This window comes from Macaca thibetana, chromosome 9 (assembly GCF_024542745.1).
Source record: "Macaca thibetana thibetana isolate TM-01 chromosome 9, ASM2454274v1, whole genome shotgun sequence".
Classification (NCBI taxonomy): domain Eukaryota; kingdom Metazoa; phylum Chordata; class Mammalia; order Primates; family Cercopithecidae; genus Macaca; species Macaca thibetana.
Window position 1 is genome coordinate 20,989,943 of NC_065586.1, and position 18,685 is coordinate 21,008,627.

Below are 18,685 nucleotides of genomic sequence, written 5' to 3' on the forward strand. Positions count from 1 at the left end.
CAAGGCAGGATGCCAGGACCCCAATTCATTATTCAGAAAATGGATCAGTAACAGAAAAGAATGACGAATGGATCTTGCTTTTTCTTTTCAAACTATATTTCAGAATACCAAATAAGTAAGGATAAAAAATTGATCCATATTAAAGAATTCCAACTAATAAATGCAGAAAGAATGATGGAATTCTCTCTAGAAGTCTATTGCAAAAACCATTACTTAGGGTAATGTTGGTTGATGAGGAACCTTATAAATGATGGACCAGGTATACAGCTAAGTCTTCTGACCAATGTTAACTCACTGAAGTTGGGACAAACAGATACTATGTCTCTCCCAATGAGATGCACTAGAAAGTACATAGCACCAACTATAAAGTGATCTTGCCTAGAAAAAAAAAAGAAGAAAAGAAAATTTGAGCCCTAATATTATCAGGCCTGTTGATCTATGAGTTTATACGAAATATGGGGATAGAGGCACAAGTTAAATGATACTACAAGGAAGCAATCAGCCCAACCCAGAATGTGGGACATGCTATAAGGCAAAAACCTGATGTCTCCAACAAATAAAGGGAATTAAAAGGGGGAAAGGAGTGGAAGGGGACTATTATAAATTTAAAAATATTTAAGAGACAAAGCTGCTAATTCAATAAATGTACTTCATTTGGCTCATAACTTGAGCAACTACTAAAACAAAACAAAACAAAAGACTTTGCAATTTGCAATTGAAAGAGATATCCAATAAAATGTGAATATGAACTGTGTTAAAAGGAATTAAGAAATTATTGTTAATATTTTGCAATATTTATGTTATAGGTATTTATACATACAACTAAATACTTGTTAGGAATGCATACTAAAATATTTTGGCATCTATATTTTTGTAAAAAGGAAGTTAATGACTCGGTTGGGACTAGAATCTGCTCTTATGGTACCCAGCACACACTGATTTAATTATAACCAAATTCAAAGGAAACACAAATAGTAAATTTTTTTAATTCTTAAAAAAGAGCAACACCAACCGTCATTTGTGTTCTCTCTTCCCTGCATTAGTAAGACACCATGTATGTTTGAAGACCATAGACATTTTCTTCCTCTTGAAACAACAAAGACATATAAATAGGATTACATAATAATCTTATAGATTACATTAGTTACAGTGGAGTTTTGTGCATTGGGTGAGTTAATCTCAATGTAAATAAGAAAAGTCTCCCTAGACAAAAAATATCTCACACACACACACCAAGAGCGTTTCAAATTCTCATGTATACTTTACACATGTGATATGGAAGGAATGATACACTAAGCCACATAACTTTGATTACTGTATCAGATTAAATTTAGTCTAAAGAGATAACACACAGGACAACTAAGAATCCGCAAACATACAGAGCTGAAAAATCCACAGTAAGGGTCCTTAATTACTAAAGATATAAAAGAAATGGGTGTCTAGAAAAGCAAATTCAGAATGGAGAGGGCGAGAGAACAAAAGCAAAAAAAGGAAGAACGAGAGAACAAAAGCAAAAAAAGGAAGAACAAGAGAACATAATCAACACCTCTTCCAAATCTTAACTCTCAACTTATCCCATAATTGTTAAAACACTTTTTTTAAAAGTGTGACACAAATGAAAACATACTCAAAGCGTAAAAACATAACATTGAAAAAAAAAAAAAACAGAAAAGATGGTCCTCAAACTCTCACTTCTCTCACTTGAATCTCCATCTTCAATGAACAGCATGAAAGAAGGACATACAGGGTTTTAAGCTGTCAGTGATCTAAGAGCTGAATATCATATAAGCCACATGCATATTAAGTAGAAACAACAAAGTTTCAGAAACAATGACAGGTGTGCAACTTTCAGTGTGTGGTTCCACATGTAAGCAGTTTGGAAGCTGCCACTCTAGAATTCTGTACTCTGCTAAGTTATCCTTCAGAAGTGAAGGAGAAATAGCAACTTTCTCAGACAAACAAAAATTGAAAGAATTTGCTGCCAATACACCTGCCTTGGAAGAAATGTTAAAAGAAGCTCTTCAAAGAGAGAAAATGATGAAGGTCAGGAACTTGGATCTACATAAAGAAAGAAAGTACATTTTAAAAAAAGGTGTAAGTAGAGGTAAAATTTAAATTTCTTTAACTTTTTTCTTTTCTTTTCTTATTTTTTTTAAGAAATGGGGTCTTGCATATTGCCCAGGCTCTGGCATCAAACTCCTGGGCTCAAGTCATCCTACCACATTAGCCTCTTGAGTAGCTAGGACTACAGGTATGTGCCACCATGCCTGGCTTCTTATTCTTAATTGACCTTACAGAAGTTTGTTCAAAATAATAATAAAAACAATGTATTCAGTTACATATTCTTATATACAGATATTTTATGTATGTATATATGTGTATATAGGTATCTATGTTACACACTCATATATGCTTTTGTATAAGTGAAATGGATGACAAAAAGGAATGAGAGGGAGGAATTAGAAGAATTAGAATTACTTTATTATGAGGTACTTATACTACCCATGAAGTAGCATATTGCTATTTGAAAGAGGACTTGGATTACCTGTATATTGCAAACCTCAGGGCAACTACTAAAAAAGAAAACTTTAAAAAACAGTATAACAGAGATGGTAAGAAAGGAGAGAAAATAGAATCATATAAAATGCTCAATTAAAACCATAAAAATTAGAAAGAGTGTAACACAGAGAAACGAAAGAACAAGGGCAAAAAATTTAAAATAGTAATAAATATGGCAGATACTAACCCAATTATATCAATAATCACTTTGAACATCAGTGATCTAAATGCACCAACTGAAAGACAGAAATTTTCAGAATGGATCAAAAAAAATGACCTAATTGTATTTTGCCTATAAGAAACCCATTTTAAATACAAAGTCATATATAATTTTAAAGTAAATGAATGGAGAAAAAGATATCATGATAACACTAACCAAAGGAAAGCAGGAGTAGCTATGTTAATTTCAAAACAGGGTAGACTTCAAAACAGGGAAAGTCATCTGGGACAAAGAAAGCCATTACATAATAATAAAGGGGTCAATTCTCTAAGATAATATAACAATCTTTAACATGTATGCATCTAACAACAGAGCATCACATTACACAAAGCAAAAACTGATAAAACTGCAAGTAGAAACAGATGAGTTTACTCTTACAATTGGAAATTTCAACACCCCTCTATCAGTACCGGACAGATCCAGCAGGCAGAAAATCAGTAAGGACATAGTTGAATTCAACACTAGCATCAATCAACAGCATATCATTGACCTGTATAGACTACTTTACCCAACAACAGCAGAATACATACTCTTTTCAAACCTACATGAAACATTCACTAAGACAGACCACATTAAACACACCTTAACAAATTTAAAAGAATAGAAATCATACAATGTCTTCTCTCAGATCACAATGAAATTAAACTAGAAGTCAATAACAAAAAGATAAGAAAATCCTGAAATATATGGAGAATTAAATAACACACTTCTAAATAACACATGGTTCAAAGACTGAATCTCAAGATAAATTATAAAATATTTTGAACTGAATGAAAATGAAAATACAACTTGTCAAAAATTGTGGGATGCCACAAAATCAGTGATCTGAAGGAAATTTATAACATTGAATGCACGTATTGTAAAAGAAAAAAGATTGAAAATTAATAATCTAACTTTCCACTTTAGGAAACTGGAAAAAGAAGAGCCAATTAAATACAAAGTAAGCAGAAATAAAAACTAGAGCAGAAAACAATAAAATTGAAAAGTGGGGACTCCATAGAGAAAAAAGAAGTCAATGAAACCAAAAACTAGTCCTTTGAAAAGATTAATAAAATCAGTAAGCCTCTAGCCAGGCTAAGAAAAAGAGAGGACACAGATTACTAACATCATAAATGAAAGAGAGGCCATCATTACAGATGCCATAGATATTAAAAGGATAATAAAAGAATACTATGAACAACCCTATGCTCACACATTTATTAACCAATTTGAAATGGACCAATTCTTTGCAAGACACAATCTGCCAAAACTCACACAAGAGGAAATAGACAATCTGAAGAGGCCCATATCCGTTCAAGAAATTGGATCAATCATTAACAATCTTTGAAAACCGAAAGCACAAAGCCTAGATTAGTTCACTAGTGAAGTCTACCAGACATTTAAGGAAGAAATTATACCAGTTCTCTACAATCTCTTTCAGAGAATACAAGCAGAGGGAATGCTTCCTAACTCATTCTTATGACACCCTCATTGCCCTAATGCCAAAACCAGACCGAAATAATGACCATGTTGTATCCTCCACAGCTGAGTCTCAGTGGGCCTGTACTCTGCTCACTGTGATAATTTTCTCTGTACAAATAAATAAATAAACAAACAGAAGTAACAAAACCAAAGCAAAAAACCACCCAGCTGGAGAAAAACGCAGGACAGCAGAAAACCAATAAAAGCAATGTGGAAAGAGACAACATTTCCATATGTTACTGTTTTGGAATCCATGTAGAACCTCTGGTGTGTGTGACAGGTCATGACATGGAACACTGCTTCAAGCTTGAAACAGAAGCAGCATCTTTTTTCTCCCCACTGAACTAGTTATTTCCTCCAACCACAAAGTTTGGGAAAAGGAATAAGAAGAAAAAAATAAGAAAATGAAGTTCCTTTGGCAAGGAGCTGGGTCCCAGTGCACTTGGGTGCCCAAAGTGAAATTGGTAAAAATTTCCTGCTGTTGTATTTTTTGAATAGTCAATGCTAACTTTGCTTCCTACTTTCTGCAAAAGGGCAGATACAGCTTTCTTTTTTATTTTTGTATATGTACGCATGTATTTACATTGACATGTAATCGTAATACCATAAAATTTATATTTTTAAAATGTATAATTCAGTCAGTTTTAGTATATTCTCAAAGTTATGCAATAATAACCATTATATAAATCTAGAACGTTTTCATCACCCCAAAAAGAAACTCAGTACTCATTAGCAATCACTCCCCATTATCCCTATTCCCCAAGAACCTCTGGTAACTGCTAATCTACTTTCTGTTTCTATGGATTTGCCTGTCCTGCACATTTCATATAAATGGAATCATATCGTATGTGGCCTTTAGTGCCTGATTTATCTAGCTTAATGTTTTCAGGATTCATCATGTTATATTAACAGTATGATGAGTGCTTCACTCCTTTTCAGGGGTGAATGGTGTTCCATTATGTCGATGTACCACATTGTGTTTATCTACTCACCAATTAGTGGACATTTGGGTTGTATCCACTTTTTAGCTGTTATGCATAATGCTTCTATGAACATTCATGTACAAAGTTTTGTATGGACATATGTTTTCAATTCTCTTGGATATATACCAAGAAGTAGAATTACTGGATCATATGTTAATTCTTCATTTGAATTTTGAAGAAATGCTAGGCTATTTTCTAAAGTAGCTGCACCATTTTACATTCCCACCTGCAATGTATGAGGGTTCCAGTTTCTCCACATTCTCACCAACATCTGTTATTGTCCACCTTTTTCACAATATCCATTCTAGGACGTATGAAGTGTCTCATTGTGGTTTTGATTTGCATTTCCCTTAAGAGTAATGATACCAGGCCTTCTTTTATGTGTTTATTGACCATGCATCTTCTTGGGAGAAATGTCTATTCAAATCGGTTGCCTATTTTTAATTGGGTTACTTGTCTTTTAATAATTGAGTTGTAACCATTCTTTATATATTCTGGGTACTAGTTCTTTATCAGAAGAATGATCTGCAAATATTTTCTTACATTCTAGGAGTAGTCTTTACACTTTCTTGAGAGTGTCCTTGAAGGACAGGTGTTTTTAAATATTGATGAAGTCTAATTTGTATTTTCTTTTGTTGCGTGTGTTTTTTGGCATTACATATAAAACCACTGCCTAATCCAAAGTCATAAAGATTTACTCTGTTTTCTTCTAAAAGTGTTATACTTTTAGCTTTCACATTTAAGTCTTTAGCCCATTTTGAGTTAATTTTGTATGTGTGTGAGGTGGGAGTCCAATTTTACTCTTTTACCAGCTTTCTTTTTGTGACACTTTCAGTTTGATTTTTGAAGCTACAGCCCTCACACCATTTACCTCAGTAGAAGTCATGGTTTCAAGGTAAGAAAAGCAGATGATGTTTTTAACCTAATGAAATTACTGGTTAAATCACAAAAGGGAAAAAGTACTGTGTCTTGGGAGGCCAGGCTCAGTGGAGGGGGCTCCTCACTGTGGGTGAAGTGTGACCTGTTACAATTTCTCTATGATCCCCAATCACTGGGGAGCAGTACACAAGGGCTGATGAAAAGCAAGTCCCAAAGCCAGATTCCATCTTAATTCTACAGGCTGTGTGCCTTTGAGTCAAGTTATTCTCTTTTCTGTGTATCAGATCCTCCCCATCTTAAAATAAGAAGAGAAAACATAGGGAATCTGCATAGAGTTAGAAGGATTATGTGAATGAATATAGGCAAAGCACTCACAACAGCATATGGCACATTGTGAACGCTCAGTACCTACTAGCTGTTATTATCAGGAAAGATCCCATCATATTAATCCTAAGGGAATAGGTTCCTATGTCTCAACATAATAGCAGAGTAGCGTTTGGTTGGGTGATGTGGCTGTCATGATGACATCACTGATTCTCCCAGGTGGCTGCCTCAAATCTGAGAACCTTAAGGAGCTTGGGGACCACTTGATGCTGATGGTCATCTTTGTCCTGTGTATAAGTCAATCTCTGTTTTGTTTTCCACAGACCTACACATTTACCAAAGGCAAATTCTAAAAAGGTCTGGGCACAGTGGCTTATGCCTGTAATCTCAGCACTTTGGGAGGCTGAGGCAGGTGGATCACCGGAAGTCAGGAGTTCAAGGTCAGCCTCCCCACATGATGAAATCTCATCTCTACTAAAAATATAAAAATTAGCCAAGCATGGCGGCACGTGCCTGTAGTCCTAGCTACTCAGAAGGCTGAGGCAGGAGAATCACTTGAACCCGGGAGACGGAGGTTGCAACGAGCCGAGCTCATGCCATTGCACTCCAGAGCCTGGGCAACAGAGCGAGGCTCCATCTCAAAAAAAAAAAAAAAAATCTAAGCAGGTGTCAAATTTTCCATCCTGCAAGAAAATAAGACTTCAGTTGAATTAAGTCATGTCCTACTCTCCTAGACTCAAAGCTGCTTTATATGTATTCTTATCTTCTATAGTATTTTTGTTTCCAGGTCATTTAGCAACAGTGTTAAAACCCCTTTGTAATGCTAAAGACAGAGGGCAGGATTAAGTCTTAGTCTCATTTGTTTTCAGAATTTTCTGCATATGTTTCCTAAATTTTAGAAGACACTATTCCATCCATGTAAACCCACATTATAAGCAACTTTAAGTCTTCTTCCAAGGACTACCTTTTACACAGTCGATCCCACATTATCCAGATTTGGACAAGTTTCCATTCAAAAGTGATGTCCATCCAGTTAGAAAGCTTCTAGAACATTTTCCTTCCTACTCTCACCACTGTCCCATCAATTAGTGTGTGTTTAGCAATTGCAAATTACTTTTAGTATTAGCATATGCACAATATAATTAGATGGGGAAACCTTCTGGGATTAAATCATGTCTTGGGTGATTACTGAGTTCTGACAAACATCAGGATTCATTCATCCGTAGGAACATTGCTCTCTTTTCACCTGGAAGGTATGCTACTCTACAATGCTGCCGTGCTTAAAAGAGTTTTCAGAATTTCTCTTATGAATTCCTCTCAAAATCTGTTTGTGGTCTGTGTACACACATCACACACAGTTAATATTTTATACCTTTTTAAAAAACTAGAAATGGGATTATTCAGCTTGATTATTCACCCACTCCACCCTCCATCAAGGGCAACATTTGTCCAGGTTCCAGTACACTCTTTCATTTCCTCTGGACACCTCTTGTGAGTCATTTTAGTTCAAACAGAGCTTTGTCTGTAACAGGCCCTATTTCATCCCAGAGCTCAAGCTGAGAGGAAAACAGCCTGAACTCCACCTTGGGGACATTCCTCATTCAAGAAAACACATTTTCCTCTTCCAAGCTGAATTCAATAAGAATATACTACAATCTCTCTAGGCTAATAGTAAAGCCACCGGGTGGGGTGAGGCCACAGGGCCAATGCCGACAGGACAGCCCGTCCTCCCTTAACTCTTTTGTGTGGTACTTCCCCATTCGTATCCTCCAAAGGGCTGTTTGAAGATCTAATTTCTCTAGTCTCAGTGAACTCACATCCTAGTTACAGCCTCAGTGGAGATTAAAAAAAAAAAAAAATCTGGCAGTGATTCTTGACATGATAATATTTGACAAAAAGGAAGCACTGAGGAATTACTTCTCAGGCCAGGTGAGGCTACCAACAATCAGCCTCCTGCAACCACAGGAAACAAGTCAAAGAAACTAAACTGAAAAGAGCTTTTCTGCTAAAGAAAAAAGAAACAGCTCCTATGGGTGCACCAAATATACTCAGTGAGTGATTCCCCTGACCTGAGACATCATGGCACAGTCTTTCTGTAGCGGAGTAGAATTGGTGAGCGGTCTACACCACATGGGCTTCTGCCCAAGGAGGGGACTCACCATCCCCGTGTGTCCGGGACTGTCCCAGCCTCAGCACTGAAGGTCCTGTTTTCAGCGGTCACCCTACTTTTCTTGGCTCCCTGCAGCTGGAAACCCAGCTCTTCCTCCTCAAACCCGGCCAGGATGAGAGATGGAGCCAGAAATTAGCTAAGAGGCAAGGAAGAAAAAGGCAGCCTATCCCTGAGGCAGAACTTTCTGGGCCTTGAAAAGCTTTGCCTGGATTGATTAAACACATTTCTCAAAGGCAGGAAGCCCTTCTTCAATTTAAACACCTTGAGCTGTTCAACCAGGGAGTCCCCAACCTCACAGAAGCCACAGGATCACATTCGGGGTTGGGTGTAGACTTGCCTACCAGCCCAGTGGAAGACACTCTAACTCAAACTTTCCAAAAGTTTGGTCCTCAAGGCATCTGCATTAAGATCACCCAGTGAGACTGGTACAATCCAAGTTCCTTGGTCCACTCCACACTTGCTGGATCCAAATTCTCTAGTAATACATTTCCAAAATCTCCATTTTTAAGAAAGCCCCAAATACGACCTAGTGACTGTTGAAATCCAAGGACTGCTCTCCTTACTACTTTTTTGTTGTAGTTTAAACACAGGGTTTCACTCTCTTGCCCGGCCTGGAGTGCAGTGGCAACATCACAGCTCACTGCAGCCTCAAACTTCTGGATTCAAGCAATCCTCCCACCTCAGCCTCCCAAAGTGCTGAGATAACAGGCATGGGCCACCATGCCCAGCCCTTATTACTTCTTATTTCAAACCTTCACCCTCATCACCCACCACCAAGAATCCTCAGAGTCAGCAAAAGCAAGAGAGAGGTGAACTTGTCTTTGGATCTTCCCCACTGCTCCTTCTGTATCCCTGTCCTATTTCAGCCTTCCAAGTTCCCTCTCACCTTCCTCTTTACTTTCTACCCTACAGCTGGACAAAGGTCGCCAAAGCCTACCCTACTGTAAATGGTCTCCATGTTCCAAAACCACCTCCACTTTCTCCTTCCCGAACAGCAAATCTTTTATTCACGCAGTACATTGCAGTCTGCTGTTAGGAAAGCAATCTGGGTAAATTAATTCATATCTAGAGCAAAACGACTGATACAACTTCTTACTCGTCTCTGGACGGAGGAGTTGCTTATTGCCCCCAATGAGTCATGGATTGGTAGAATTAATGGACATCTAGAGACAATATTTTTGGAGTGAATAGGTTCTTCTTTAAATCAGTGCTTTCTGGTGACTTCCCTGACTGGCATAACATTTTCTTAATTTGGCAAGGAAAAATCCCACTAAGTTAGTTGTTAGAAAATTCCTTATGCCATTTGTCTACAGGAAGTGATTAAAGCATGATCTTTGATCTTAAGTAGATATAGGTCTTAGTCCTGACTCTTTCACTTACTGGCCATGTGACTCTGGGCAATTAATTTAACCTTTTACTTGTGAAAGTGGAGATAATTATAACATTTATCTCAAAGGGTTGTTAAAATCCAAAGAAATAAATTTTTTCAAAGTATCTGGCATCTGGTACTTAATAGTAATTGTCATTATAAGAGTCCGTATATAACAAATATCCATCCAAACAACTGCTGCACTCAGTTAGCCATAGCTATTCTTGCATGGTTAGTCTTCCTTGTTAACTGTTCATATAGCCTTGGCATTTATTTATAACTCTGAAAAACTGAGAAAATATCAGTCAGGACCAATCTGGCTTTGCCCTGGGCAAGTAGAAATCTGTAGAATTATTCCAGTTTGCTCCTGCTTGGTGTCTAAGAACACCATGGCTACTGCTGCCCCATTAGGTTTTCTGTCTTTAAAATCCACTCAAGGTCATGGTCACTGAGGTTACTACCTCCTTGGCCACTCCTGATAGGTGGCACAACCTAAGCTAAGTGAAACTGGAAGTGAGCCAGGTATGCCTGTAATCCCAGCACTTTGGGAGGCTGAAGCAGAAGGATTGCTTCAGGCCAGGAGTTTGAGACCAGCCTGGGCAACATAGCGAGACATCTCTGCCATCTCTACAAAAAAAAAAAAAAAAAAACTAAACCAGCTGAGCATTATGGTGTGTGCTTGTGATCTCAGCTTCTAGGGAGGCAGAGGTAGAAGGATCACTTGAGCCCGGGAGACTGGGAGGTTGAAGCTGCAGTGAGCTATGATCACACCACTGCACTCCAGCCTGGGTGACAGAGCAAGACCCTGAAAAAAAGAAAGGAAAGAGAAGGGAAGGGAAGGGAAGGGAAAGGAAGAAAGAAAGGAAGGAACTGGAAGTGGAGAGGAGCCCAGCATGCTGCGGATGGTGGGTGTCGCGATTTCCAGTGGTCAGTGGTCAGCTCCTCCTTGCCAAGTCCTCCTCCTAGAGGGTAATGATGTCTATAACCCTAAAGAACAAGGTAAGAGGGAGCATGAATCTGGCTTCCAAAAACAGTAGAAACCAAAACAGTCTTATATTATTGGGACAGCGGACAGCACTGTCCCAACTCACCGTAAACACTGCAAAATGTGTGCATGTTCCGCTGGAAATGTCCAAGATCAAGGAGAAACAGATGCATCCAAGGAATGGCCTCTAAGGTGGAGAGGAATGATGGCTTATGGATTCCCACCAAGCTCAACACAAAGAAGCCAAGAAGGTACAACTGAGGGGCTCTCCCAGGAGACAGACAGAAGAAATCTTTATAATAAATGGACTGTCTGCTATGCCTCTACCGTGATTATAAGGTAGAAGAAATATATAATGAATATAGGCAATGTACAGCTATTAGAGAAACCAAAAGAGGGGTCAGGGCTCAATAAAATGTCATTGGGAGAGGTGAGGCAGACCAGAATCAATGGATGAGGACAGAAACACAACAAAAACGGGAAGTGTGAATAATAAACATTATAAAAAACTATACTCCAGGTGCTATGTTATGTGTTCCAAAATCAGCCTAATCCTCATGACAACCTTGCAAGGTTACCCACAGGAGGCTCCGAGAGGTTTGGTAACTTGCCCAGAGTCACACAGCTAAAAAACTGCAAAACTGCAATTTCAACCCAAGTGCAGCTGATTCCAAAACATGTACTTTTAGTAACGACACCAAACTAAACTATTAAAAAAAATTAATGGACAGAATATCTGCCAAGAAAATGGAGAGTGATTACTATTATTCCAGACACTCTAAGTAAGCAAAATTAAATTAAATTACCAAAAGTAAATAGCACATCGTAATAAATAATGGCCACTATCCATGACTTCATGATGTTCTTATACGTGATCTATTCCTACTTTGGTTGTATTTGTTCATTTGTAATTTAGTTCTCAAATCTGTTTGAAAGCAATTCAACAACAAAATTTAAAAGAGCACACTCAGTCATCTCTAGTTACAATATGTACACAGAGCTCTCAGATGTTAAGAGTCGTGGCTGGTGTAGGAATTTTTTATAATCATGTTACATAGCACTAGTGGAACTTTCTGGGAATCTAAGTCAAGCTCTAAAACCTATAATTCAAAGTAACGTGAAGAAATTAGAGAAGGGCATTTTCATTAGCATGAAGCTTTGGAGTTGTGGCCAAAGGTTTTGAAAGAAAATGTAAAATCCAATCAGACAGAATAAAATGACGACAATGCTGCCAAGAGCTAAAGAAATGCAGAATGTAATCAAGCAGGAGGGGAAATCCTTTGCAATTTGGATGAGGATGCCCTGCGTCCACCCAAATCAGAGGAAAGGATATCAACCCAGGAGACCAAAGTTGAAAATCCATCACATCTGAAGGATGTGGACCGCTATCTGTTGTCATAGCAATTATATGAGGCTTAGTCTCATGTTGTCATAGAAATGATGAAATGAATTTATCTGTAGTTCAAAAAGAACGGGGACATATGGTTCCTCAACCCCAAATCTTTGCCAGATAAACAATTGTGTAAGAGGAACATATTAGCACATGTTGCACCTATTAGCGTGGTAACCTCAATCCAACTCCCATAATAGACCTGCTTTCCACAGTGCACATTTGTCTTGGCAACCTTGGGAAGGTATGGAATTAAATATAGAAATGCTGAAGCCGGCTGGGCGCGGTGGCTCAAGCCTGTAATCCCAGCACTTTGGGAGGCCGAGACGGGCGGATCACGAGGTCAGGAGATCGAGACCATCCTGGCTAACACAGTGAAACCCCGTCTCTACTAAAAATACAAAAACTTAGCCGGGCGAGGTGGCAGGCACCTGTAGTCCCAGCTACTCGGGAGGCTGAGGCAGGAGAATGGCGTGAACCCGGGAGGCGGAGCTTGCAGTGAGCTGAGATCTGGCCACTGCACTCCAGCCTGGGTGACAGAGCGAGACTCCGTCTCAAAAAAAAAAAAAAAAGAAAAAAGAAATGCTGAAGCCATAGTATTAATAACTTTGTGTGAAGCTCAGAATAATCTTCGTAAATTAGGGATTAAAGTGTATGGAATGTGGCCGGGTACCAGTGGCTCATGCCTGTAATCCCAGCACTTTGGGAGGCTGAGGCAAGCAGATTGCTTGAGGCCAGGAGTTCAAGACCAGCCTGGCCAACATATTGAAACCCTGTCTCTACTAAAAAAAAAAAAATACAAAAATTAGTCAGGCCTGTAATCCCAGCTACTCTGGAGGCTGAGGCACGAGAATCACTTGAACCCAGGAGGTGGAGGCTGCAGTGAGCCAAGATCGCTCCACTACACTTCAGCATGGTCGACAGAGCAACACTCTGTCTCAAAAAAATATAAAATAATAATAATAAATAAGGTATATGGAATGTTTGAGAATCTGACATCTTTGAAAATGTGCCAGATTTGAAGTGATTTTAGATGTGATTGAGTAAGCAGTGAAAATATGAGTGTTTTCAAATAATATTAGAATTTCTGGAAGGATGAGGAATCTACTGTATTTATAAGTTTAATTTTTAATTTGCAAGAATTATTCAAGTACTTAGGAAAGTGTTTGCTAAGGTCTTCAGGTTTGCTTTATGAGGCATTTAAAGTGATTAAAAGAAAGATTAGATATATTTATTTACAAATACAATCTTAAATGTTAAGAAGATGTAATTAAGTTACAAACTGAATGGATTAATGGGAATTTAGTCTGTCCAGCCTGAGTTTATCAAGCATCATTTAAAGCAAACACCCATAAATGATTTGTTCTTATTTCATACTCTACTTGCTAGATTTATATATAGAATAACAAGACATTTATGGTAAAATAAAATCATACAATGAAATATAGTTTTCAACTTGAATAAATCAATACTAATTAAAAACTAATATCCATTTAAAACTAATATAAATTACAATGAGAACACATGAACACAGAGAGGGGAACATCACACATGGGGGCCTGTCGGGGGGTGGGGGGCAAGGGGAGGGAGAGCATTAGTACAAATATCTAATGCATGCGGGGCTTAAAACCTAGATGGTGGGTTGATAGGCGCAGCAAACCACCATGGCACATGTATACCTATGTAACAAACCTGCACGTTCTGCACATGTATCCCAGAATTTAAATTTTTTTTTAATTAGTATCAATTTTAGTCCTATCAATAATGCAAACCCTGAATCTAATCATGAGGAGACATCAAATAAATGTAAAACAAGAGGCATTCAACAACAACAACAAAAAACCTGGTCTATGCTCTTCAAAAATCTCACTATATGAAAGAAAAGAAAGAAACGTCCCAGACTAAAGACACCAAAGGGACATGACAACACAATAAACTGCATGATCTTGGATTTTATTTTGCTAAAAGATGGCATTATTGTTTCATTTAGTAAAATCTGAACGAGGTCTGTAGATTGGATAATACGACAGTATCAATGTTAATTTCCCAGTTTTGAAAGTTATATGGTATTTATGTAAGGGAATGCCTTCGTTTTTAGGAAATACACAGTGCATTATTTAGAGGCAACGAGACATCTTATCTGCACTTACCTCAATGGTCTCAGGAGAAAAAAAATAGCATATAAAGAAAAAGGATAAAACAAATGTATCAAAATGTGACCATTTGGAGAATCTGGAAAAAAGTATACAAGAATTTTTCATGATATTCTTGCAACTTTTCTGTTTGTCTAGTATTACATCAAAATAAAAGTTGAAAGAATGAAAAACTAATATTTAAAGTAAAAGTGTTGTTGTTGTTTTCTTAACGCCACCCTTGAACATCAAAAATCACCCATGACAGAGAAACACAAAAAAAGATGGTTAAAAGCTGAAAAAGTAAATCTAAGAGACTAGAACAAGATTGAATAAAATGAGTAAAAGTCAGAAAATCTCAGAGTATGTTATCTGAAGTATGTTAATCTTTCCTCTACCTTGAACCCAAAATTGATGATATCTCTTTGGATGAAGCTCTGATACAAAGCATGTGAGATGTTCACAGCAAATACATGTCCCAAGGTTCTACCCGTAGGGTGCCTGAGATCCAGGATTAATCTGCCTCTCCACCTCCCACACCTTCAGCAGAACTCCTGTTCTAGAAAATCTTCCTCTTGACATAATACCATATACTTCTAGGTAGAAGACGGGCCCTGCCCCCGGTATCCAAACATCAACTCCAGCCTGGCCAGGATTAAAGGGTTTTGAATCACTCTCTGTAAAAGGACAAAAGACCTCATTCAGTGGTGAGACTTGTAGGAACAATAATTCTCTTAGCACTCTCCTTGGTAATATAACCCACCATTCCTAAGCATTCACTCTTGATGGTATTCCTAATACACAGACATCTGACTTAAAACATGCCAGCCTTTCTCAGAGACCATGACAATACAGACCAACCAAATAGCCTAGAAATATTTATGACTTCACCCTGGGTTGCACCAGGCCTGTCTACTAGCACAGCCTGAGTCACCTATGTACTGCAGCCATGCAGACTCCAGCTTGGCTTAATCTGACAGCACCATAGGACACCACTCCAGAAGTTCCAGATCGCCTTACCACTCAGTCCATGGCCCAACTACCCATTCGGGGTGTATAAGAGAATAATCGGGCAAAATGAGCGAGCACAGGAGTCAACAGGCACCTGTGAAACAGACTAAAGCAGACAAGTTTTCCAACAGCGTCAGTTCTGAAAAATCAAAATGAGCATCTAAGGGAAATTGTGGGATCCTCTTCTGTATTTAAAATCATGGGGAAATGATTTACTTTTAATATTTCAAATACTCCATGCCTGAAAACAGGAGATAGACTATATCAGGGGCCTCCAACCCCCAGGGTGGCAGACAGTATGGCGAGCATTACTGCTACTGCCTTCTGCCAGATCAGCAGTGGCATTAGAGTCTCACAGAAGCATAGCCCCTGCTATGAACTGCACATGCAAGGGATCCCAGTTGTGCTCCTTATGAGAATCTAACCAACGCCTGATGATCTGAGGTGAGACCATCCTCCTGCTCTCATCCTCAAACCATCCTCCTGCCCCAGAGCCCCAACATCTGTGGAAACCACAAAACCTGTCCCTGGTGCCAAAAAGGTTGGGGATGGCTGGACTGTATAACCTTGGGGTGGTTATACAGTGGTGAATTTGAGACGTGTGTGTGTGTGTGTGTGTGTGTGTGTGTGTGTGTGTGTGATTAAAGTATAGAAATACATAACAATTATTCTTTTATTAATTCAACAAGGGTCAACGAAGCACATGTTATATGCATCATGTGAATGTGGAAAAAGAGGGGTTTTCATAAACATGTTCAAAGGGAGGTTAAAATTCAAACGTGAGGCCAGGCACAGTGGCTCACACCTGTAATCCCAGCTCTTTAGGAGGCTGAGGCGGGCAGATCACTTGAAGTCAGGGATTCGAGATCAGCCTGGCCAACATGGCGAAACCCTGTCTCTCCTAAAAACACAAAAATTAGCTGGGCGTGGTGGTGGGTGCCTGTAATCCTAGCTACTTGGGAGGCTGAGACAGGAGAATCGCTTGAACCCAGGAGGTGGAGGTTGCGGTGAGCTGAGATAGCACCATTGCACTCCAGCTGGGTGAAAAGAGCAAAACTCCATTTCAAAAAAAAAAATTCAAACATGAAAAGAGCTTTATCAACTACTTAGCACAACAATTCAATGCAATAAGTACAAACAGTCTCATTTTCCAGGTAAGAAATCCTAAGGTAAGAGGAAGGAGAACATAGACAAATGTCAGAAAGATATAAAATGGCCCAATCAGAAGTCCTAAAACAGTTGAAGAGGACCCCAAATTCTAGTCTTCGATCTGGAATAACTGAGTGCCTTGGCAAACCACCCCACTTCCCCAGATCTTAGATTCCGTACGTGTTCAATAAGTGACTTGACCCAGAGAGCTCTGAAGATTGCTTGCAGCCTTTACAGACAAATAAACACATCTAGACTTTCTATTCTAGGACTTAGCCCCATCAAAAAACATCACAAGCCAGATCAGGATAAGAAAAAAAAAAATTCTTAAAATAAGACCATTCCAGAAAAACTTTATATCAAATTTACTCTTTTACACAGGAAAGGAGAATGATAATTATTCAATCAGAAAAAAGAAGTGATGATTATTCAAATAAGATACCACTGAAAACTCCAACAAGGAGAGGATTTTTGTTTCAAGTCTTTTGTGATTATGGAGAATAACCATGTTCTCTGCTCTCTGTAATGTGAGGCAACTACAGCGCTGTTTGTGCCCTTGGAGGGCAGAAAGGTGGCACCGCCAAGGGGCTATCACTCTCCTCCTCCTTTGTCTTTGTAGCCACCTCCTCAGGAACAAAGACACAGTCATGGCCCTCAGGCCCTCAGGCCCTCAGTTACCTTCACTTTTTCCCAGGATTAGGTAACACCTGCAGATGGAGCTGGATGGCTGCTGGTACTAGAAGAAACCTGTGCTGGGCACCATTCCGCTTCCTTAACCCAGTGGCTTCCCTGGTACTGCATTCAATCATCCAAATTGCCCTGCAAGGTAACCCACCCTCCCTGGCCAGTTGAGCCTCCCAAATAACCCTCTCTTGCTCAAATAAAACTAGACTGGGGTCGGGCACTGTGGCTCACGCCTGTAATCCCAGCACTTTGGGAGGCTGAGGCAGGTGGATCACCCGAAGTCAGGAGTTCGAGACCAGCCATGCCAACCTGACAAAACCTCATCTGGACTAAAAATACAAAAATAAGCCAGGTGTGGTGGCATGTGCCTGTAATCACAGCTACTTGGGAGGCTGAGACAGGAGAATCACTTGAACCCGGGGAGTTGGAGGTTGCAATGAGCTGAGATCATGCCACTGCACTCCAGCCTGGGAGACAGAGTGAGACTCTGTCTCAAAAGAAAAAAGAAAAGAAAAAAGGCAGATTGGAATAGGAAGAGCCAGGTTCCAACCTAGGCCCCATCATATATGGCCAAGTGACTGTAACTAGCTATTCACTTCATATGTCTCTCATCTCCTCTGTAAAATAGTGGTTAACATGGGCTCTTTCCTCTCAATGAAAAAGTACATAAAATGAAATGAAAAAGTATTAAACATGTTCAAGTATATAAAAAGCCCCTTCAAATTTAAAAAAAAAAAGTATCTCCAAGCACACAAAAGGGGTAGATAAAAAGGCTATCCACAGAAGAAGTAAAAATGGCAAAAAATAAAATAAAATAAAAGATGTTTGTGGATAGAACAAGAAACCAAAAATAACACAACCATTAGATATTACTTTTCATCCAGCAAACTGGTAAAATTGGAAAATTAGATTCGCAAGATAGGGAAAGATGGGGATTCTCTTACATGTTGTCTGGGACGGTAGGTTGCTATTGCCCTTTGGTGTGTTTGATAGCCAACAAAACATGAAATATATAAGACTTCTGGCTTCGCAAAATCTCTTTCAGTACTCCCCTAGAGAAATATTCTCACATATGCCAAAGTTATATGTATAAACATGTTCAATGCAGCACTATTTGTTTAAATGTCCATAAATTGGGGAATGGTTAAATAAATGATGAAAAACCTACATTATAGGATATTAAAATGCCATTTAAAAGAATTAAATAGATCTATTGATTTGTTCTGACATGAACTATATTATGAAACTAGAATAGTGCCTGACACTTAGGAACCCCTTGGTAAATATCTGTTGAATAAGTGGATATGTATACACCTTTACATAGCACTTTACATAATCTGTCTCCTCTCGTTCTTATGCCAACCCTACA

The 18,685-nt window shown here is 38.8% G+C and overlaps 2 protein-coding genes and 1 pseudogene across 6 annotated transcripts in view; 1 reads left to right on the forward strand and 2 right to left on the reverse strand.

The window, feature by feature from the left end:
* Positions 1-18,685, forward strand: part of LOC126962727 (60S ribosomal protein L12-like) — a 990,727-nt gene that overhangs the window by 951,854 nt on the left and 20,188 nt on the right. The gene's annotated exons all lie outside the window — the stretch shown is intronic.
* NEBL (nebulette) overlaps positions 1-18,685 on the reverse strand; it is a 378,265-nt gene that overhangs the window by 329,702 nt on the left and 29,878 nt on the right. The window lies entirely within an intron of this gene.
* The window catches only part of LOC126962731 (uncharacterized), a 45,459-nt pseudogene that overhangs the window by 10,737 nt on the left and 16,037 nt on the right, over positions 1-18,685 (reverse strand). The gene's annotated exons all lie outside the window — the stretch shown is intronic.